Raw genomic sequence first — 7,689 nt, forward strand, 5'->3', positions numbered from 1 at the left:
ATCAAAACAAAGGATACTTACAACTGTGATTCATGTCGGGCCATCCTGAACCAGCGTGCCCTTCCTAAGCTACCCTACCCCACGGTAGAGCCACCCGACACCTCCACTGTCCTCGGGCTAGTCATCTCAGCCACCACGGGCATCTCCACTCGAGTTGGCACGGGGACTAGGGCCGGAGTTACCCATGCCTACTCGGGAACTCGCCCGCCGATCCTTGTCATTGTTGTCACTGTGGTCCCCCAAGCACCCCCGGGGACTGCTGCCACAGCCTCCCATGCTCGCCGCCGCTCCCACGTCTCTGCTCCTACTGGGATAGACGATGGAGGTGTCTCAGTGCTCGGAGGAGGAGGAATCACTGGCTCATCATCATCAAACGTGTCCAACAAAACCATCTGCCTCCTCTAGGCCTAGGTGGAACCACCAATGCTAATTGGACCCTCCTCACCTCAAGAGGGCCACGCTGTTTTTCTCCTCCTCATCAGCTGGTCGCTTTCCACGAAGCTTCTCATGGACATACTCTGTCTATGCATCATCACCTCTGGCTTCATGGCTGTCTGAGCCCTTGTCATTAGCATCCATGCTCGGATGATGCTGGGGACTGCTCGACCGTGTGTCCACAGCTCTTGACCAATCCTCCGATGGGATCGTCGAGAAGTACATCACCCGGTCCTGCCCATGAATCTTCAACAACATGAATCATTACATTGCCTAATAACAAGGACCAAGCAAACACCACGAATGGACTCTTACCACCAGAGGGAGGATCCTGACGCTGTAGGCACGCTGTGGATCCTAGATTGACAGTTGACCCATGAGATTAAAGAGCATCGAGATTCGACGCTTGACCTCGCCCTGGTCAATCTCCTCGGGTACCGCATGGGTCCCAATGATGTCTCCCCAGAACTCAAAGCCAGGGTGTGCCCTCTCTTTGTAGGGCTAAATTCGCCAGAAGGTGAAGTTTGTTGCAACAATAACTCTATCCAGCCTCTTGCGGTTGATCAACCTCAGGAGCTCCCTCACCTGCTCCATCCCATTAGAGCTCGGCCTCTCCAGCCACTTAGAGCTGCTTACTAGGATCTAGTCTATGTCACACGCCACATATGGCTCCACTTGCCTGATACAAAACCACTTCGAAGCCCAATACTTCACATTAGTGTTAAGCGGGGCGGTGATGTACTAACTCGCCATCCTATCCTAAAGCTATAGATATGCACCACCGACAACCCTAGATCCTGATCCCCCCTAGATTTTAAGGCAGAAGAAATGATGGAAGAGGTCAAAATGGGGAAGGATTCCCAGATACACTTCGCAAAAATTAATGAAGATGGCAACACAAAGGATGGAATTCGGGCTGAGATTACAGAGACTAATCCTATAGTAATCGATCAGCCCATGAAGAAAGGAATGAATGGGAACACCTAAACCTTGGTAGAAGTAATCCTCGAAGACAACTAACTCATCGGTTCAGGGTGTGGGGAATTCCTCACCAAACGCAGGGCACCATCCTATCATCGCCCTATCGAGTAGCACGTCGTGCACCACTAGGGTGTTAAGCATCGCCTCGTCACTAATGGACCATGCCCACTCCTCACGGTTGATCCCATGCACCGCTGCCACTATAGGAAGACCGAGCATCAGTGATAAAATGTGGTGGCGAAATCTTAATTTGTCACTGATTCCCATGTTATTAGTGGCCAAACTAATTTTCATCACTATTGCGTTGATTATTAGTGGCAAACTACTATATCGCCACAGGATGCACCTTCAGTGGCGAATTTAGTGATGAAACATTAATTTGTCACTAATAAATAGGTTAATTGTGACTAAATATTTATTTCCTCACAGTTTTGCCATCTACCGGTGACAAAATATTATATCACCACACGGTTCAAGGTCAGTGAGAAAATGTTGTGGCAAAATTGTATTTTGCCACTATTTACCATCTTAATTGTGACTAAACAATTTCCCCCCACTATTAGTACATTAATATGTGACAAAATTTTGCTTCGCCACATGGTAGCTGATGACTGAGAAATTTTTGTGGCAAAATATTCTTTTGTCACTTGATACCAAGTTAATTGTGAGAAAATAAATTTTCTTGTTATATAATATTTATATTAGTGATAAAAACATGTGTTCCGTATGATAAATAATTAGTGGCAAATATTGTATTATCATGGGTCCCACTTGTCAGTCAAACTCCACCTTATCTTCTTCCGTTTTCTGCAGCTGCAATTACTGGACGAGCAAAATCCACCTTATCTCCGGCTGCCCCCAAGCTTAGAGCTCCGCCAAGCGCTGACGAGGTCGCCCATAGTCGCCGGCCATCGATGCCCTTTCCCATGGCTGCACCGAAGCTCGCACGTGCAGCGCTTAGCAAGCTCTCCCACGGCCGCAGCCGCCTATCTCGACGAGTGTCTCCGGCCGCCCCAGCTCAATGCTTCTGCTCCGCGCCGACGAGCTCGCCCATGGTCTCCGGCCATCCCCGCTCCCACCTGGATCCACCGAATCTCGCCTCGCACTCGACGAGCTCACCCATGGTCGCCGCCGCCAATCTCGACGAGCTCACAAAAGGTCGGATTCGCTGCGTCCCTGGCCGCGACCATCTACGCGCGAGGAGGAAGACGTCGAGCCTCTTGCTCGCGCCGTACTGTGAGCCAGGTACGGTCATCTTGCGGGCATCAACACGGGTAGGGATGCGGGCAGCCCGCTCAGGCGTGTGGCGGGCGGCCGCGTTTGGCGGGTGGTCGTAGCTCGGGCGTGTCCGTAGTGGAGCACTGGAGCTTCAGGGCCGCCTGTGCAGCTAGCGGCTCGTGTGGCCAGGGGCCTAACACGGCGGCTCATCCGAGGTCATAGGATTGGATAGTAAGCACTGTTGCTCTCCAGTTTAGATTATTTGATCAATTCACCATATTTGCCTATTCGATTCTCTGGAGTTTGAATGTAGGCTAGACACTCAATTGCCAAATGCCTTAGTGATGTTTAATTGGCATTGATTGGGCACTTGAACCTTGGTCATTGCATACGGGAAATGCCTTAGTTATGTTTAGTTACATAATACTAGTATATTATGTTGTAATTCTGTAATTGAAGTACAAATTAGACCTCTATTATCTTAGGTTTTAGTGACTTTATGTACCAGTTAATTTGGTTGTGGGAACAAAAAGACACAAGTTTGTCTTGTAGGGATCCAGAATAGAAGTAAAATTAGTGACCATGAATATATATCATATTACCAGGGCTTGGAAAACTGATAAGTATTAGGAAATAAAACATAGCTGAAAATGCCAGAGTGACCATGATATCCTAAATGCTTATTTGTTTGACACTACTGTGTAGTGTTTGTAAAGCAAGTGACCAAGGAGATGAAGCTGCATCTCATATATATATTCCCTTTAGAAATTTCAGCTTCATTATCATTTATTTGCTAGTCGTTATCTATTTATTCTTCTGATTCACTGTCTTCGTCATCTGAATCCATGTACTCACCACCTTCGTTGTCATCAATTTCAGATTCTTGTTGCTCATCTTCATCCTGAACGTCACCCTCGTAATGGAGTATCGGATTACCTTCCACAGCCACAGGCATACCTTCAGCTTCCGCTTCAACTTGAGGTGTGTCCAATATACTTGTGTCATCATCTTCTATTGTATTTGGATTCGGCACAGTTATTACTTCATTTTCTTGGCAAGCTTCAGGACTGGATTTACTTGATTTAGTAGTGGCATCTTCTTCATTAGTGGGAGGAGTGTCAAAATAATCACGAGGTTTAGTCTTTACCACGACATACCATTTTGGATCTTGAGTATCATTCACATAATATACTTGCTCTGCTTGCGAAGCCAAAACATATGGCTCATCTGTTGACAGCCTACGAGTAGTATTTATCATTATGAACCCATACTTATCTTCTTTAACTCCCCTTGTTGTATGTACATCCCACCATTCACATTTAAAAAGAACAACCTTATGAGTCCCATATAAAAGCTCCACAATATCTGTCAAGACACCAAAGTAATCTTTGTTTCTAGTTCCTTCATCGCCCTTGACAAATACTCCACTGTTTTGTGCTTGAAATAGGGCGTCTCTGTCCCTTGTGTTAAATCTCCATCCATTGACCATATAACTTGAGAAATGTGTCACTCTAGTATCGGGTCCTCTTGCTAGATCAAACAATTCATCAGAAACAGAAGGATCTCCTTTGGAATACATAGTTGATATCTACATGAAGCACAGTAGTTAATTAAGCTACCCTAAAGAAATAATGTAATAAATACATCCTTATACTTACATGGTTCTTGAACCACTGAAAGAACTCTTTCTCATGCCGCTTGTCTACATTTTTGGTGCTCTGTGTCCTTAAATATTCCTTGTGAATGCTGTGACATAGGAGAATAGATGTTACAAAATTGGAGGTCCACAGTTGAATGAACATCTTAGGAGTGGCTTACCCTGTATATGGAGAAGCCTCTTCATAGTTTTTAGAATGTAGGCTTGTGCTTTGTTCAATTCATTCATCTCCATCTGACAATATCTATTCCCAATAAGCCGTCTTCCAATTTTGGCAAAAATCTGGAGCTGTGTGTTGCTATTGTTATCACCACTGTCATCATTACAGCTTGGCCTGTTGATTCTTGTCTCAATTCCATGCAAGTACATAGAACAAAGAGTCACACATTCCTGTAACACTACAGCCTCAGCAATTGCTCCCTCTGGACGAGCTTTGTTTTTTACAAATGACTTTAGTCTACGCAAGAATCTCTCGATGGGATACATCCATCGATATTGCACAGGACCACCTATCATTGCTTGTTGAGCTAAATGGATTGGTAGATGCATCATTACATCAAACATGGATGGAGGAAATATCTTTTCTAATTTGCAAAGAGTAATAGCAATTGAAGAATGAAGCCTTTTAAGGATCTCCACATCTAACACTTTTGAGCAAATTTCTCGAAAAAAGTTGCATAGCTCAATTATTGGAAGACAAATATCAGCCGGAAGCATGCCGCGAATAGATAGTGGAAGGTATCTATGCAGAAACACATGGTAATCATGGCACTTCATCCCTGATATTTTAACATTTATTGCATCTACATAATTAGATACCTTTGCAGAATAACCATCTGGGACTTTGATTTTTGTCAAGAACTCACAAAATGCTTTCCTTTTAGGTCCAAAAAGTGTATAAGGTGCATTGTGAAATAAAAATTTTCCATCATCTGTGGGAGTCGCATGAAGTTTTGGTTGTATTCCCATGATTTCCATATCAAATCGAGAATTAATGTTATCCTTTGTCTTCCCCTCCTATCCAAGCAAGGTACCCGCCAAACTTTCACCAACATTCTTTTCAATGTGCATGACATCTAGGTTATGTCTTAGTGTCAATTTGCTCCAATAAGGGAGTTGAAAAAATATACTCTTTTTCTTCCAAACACCATACACTGTGCTGGAACGTTTCCTTTTCTTGTCAGATTTCCCAAATATAACCTGAATGGCAGCATAATGATAGCAATGTTACACCTTTGAAATTACATCAAAATATCATAACTCGTATCATATTTATTTACAAAAAGAAAGCTGCATAGACTTAAATCTTTTTGTATGTGTACCTGAGTAAACTTTTCGTATTGTGAAAGAACTTCAGCGCCTGATAATGGTTTTGGAGCACATCTCCTTTCCCTTTGGCCATTAAAAGAAGTAGTATTGTTCCTCCAACTATGTCTTGCTGGTAGGAATCTCCTGTGTCCCATGTAGCAACCTTTTCTTCCATTGGCTAGCCATTGGTAGCAAGTGTCGGTATGACAGGATGGACATGCATATTTTCCCTTTGTGGACATTCCTGATAAATTCCCTAAAGCAGGGAAGTCATTAATTGTCCAGAGCAATGCAGCTTTTAGTGTGAATTTACGCTTCATCGAAGCATCATAGGCCTCCACCCCACCCCACAACTCAATCAGCTCATCAATTAATGGTTGTAGATATACATCAATGTCGTTGCCAGGTGCTTTAGGGCCAGGAATGAGCATTGAAGTTATCATATAAGGATCTTTCATGCACATCCAAGGAGGTAGGTTATACATCACAATAACAACGGGCCATATGTTGTATGATGTGCTCATATGTCCAAAAGGATTGAATCCGTCACTAGCAAGCCCAAGCCTAACACTGCGCGCATCTGATGCAAATGATGGGAAATTTTTGTCAAAATCCTTCCATTCCTTTGAATCTGCCAGGTGTCTCAAATATCCATCATCAACTAGCTCCTCTTTGTGCCAACGCATATTAGTTGCAGTTTTGGAACACATATACATCCTTTTCAATCTTGGTATCAATGGGAAATAGCGCAGCACCTTCTGTGCAACCTTTCGAACTCTTCGCCTTCGTGATTTGGATGCATTGTTCTGGTCATCACTTTTCCACCTAGAAAGCTTGCACACTGGACATGACTCAGCTTTAGCATAATCACCTCTGTACAGAATGCAATCATTTGGGCATGCGTCTATACGCTTGTAATCCAATCCCAAATCTGACATGACTTTCTTAGCATCGTTGAATGACTTTGGAGCCTTATTCTTGGTAGGAAGTACCTTCCAAAACAGAGTAAATAGAGCATCCATTGCATTTCCACTCAAATCATATAGGCACTTGATGTTCATCATTTGCACAATGAACGATAGTGTAGAGAAGGTACTTGAAGCCTCCTATTGGATATGTCCATCCAACTTTTGTCCACAACCATCCTGTCATTGAGGAATGAATTGTTTACAAAACTACAGTTTGTCAAGTTATTGCATTAAGAAGAATCTTCCATTTTTTTTCTTGAATACGCAGTATCATTGCATTAAGAAGAATCTTCCATTTTATAATTCCTGGATGTTAGTATCTAGATTATTTTGATATTGCATTTTCCTACCTACAGGTTTGTGAGTCTTATTACATCTCTTGTTTGATGTTTTTAATATTGTTGTTTATGAACCAGGTATCAGACAATGCGCCATTATATGGTGTTTGTTTGCATGTTCAGGAAATAGTTCAAAAGGCACCTGGTATACTAGGTGCAGTTTTACCCTTAAACCCTACTTCCTATAAGCCAAGTCGTTTCTGCACCACGTTGTTACTGTCTACTTACAAAGGTACCTTTTTTTGAGCTACACTGAGATGCTAAACAGGTTCGTTTTCAGATCTAACATATATTTATATATTTGGATCCAAGATTTCATCAATTCAGTTCTAAGGATATGGTGGTGTGTCTATTCTATGAACAACATTATTGCACAGGAGAGGCTTGACAGGATAACGCAGTTTGCAAGTGAAATTGCTCTGCCTGAGCCAGTTCCTCGTCCTGTGAAAGAACAAGATGGAGTAGACGGTGATTTTGATTCCTCAAATGGGATTCCATACATTGACTGGACAGAATATGATGTACCTGTCAACAGTATATCAGGTCTCATTTCTTCATCAAGTGTTCCATCAGAAAGGGACATGTCTTCATTTTTGTTCAGGAGCTGGGAGCCTAATTCTTCCCAGAGTATATTTGCTAGTGAGATTTCAGATTCTAGTTATGTAAGAGAAGTTGAGAAGGAGGCAAGGCATAGTTTCCAGCATTATGAAGACTGTATATCAGGGAACTTGGAACCACGTTGTACGGTCTTGAAAGGGGAGAGGCTTCAGATGGAAACAGGAAT

At 43.0% G+C, this 7,689-nt stretch overlaps 1 pseudogene; it reads right to left on the bottom strand.

Moving 5' to 3' along the window:
- Nucleotides 1-3,442: 3,442 nt before the first annotated feature.
- LOC136548402 (uncharacterized) lies at nucleotides 3,443-7,488 on the bottom strand (annotated as a pseudogene).
- Between the last annotated feature and the right edge of the window lie 201 nt (nucleotides 7,489-7,689).

Source organism: Miscanthus floridulus, chromosome 4, assembly GCF_019320115.1.
Source record: "Miscanthus floridulus cultivar M001 chromosome 4, ASM1932011v1, whole genome shotgun sequence".
NCBI classification, from domain to species: Eukaryota; Viridiplantae; Streptophyta; class Magnoliopsida; order Poales; family Poaceae; genus Miscanthus; species Miscanthus floridulus.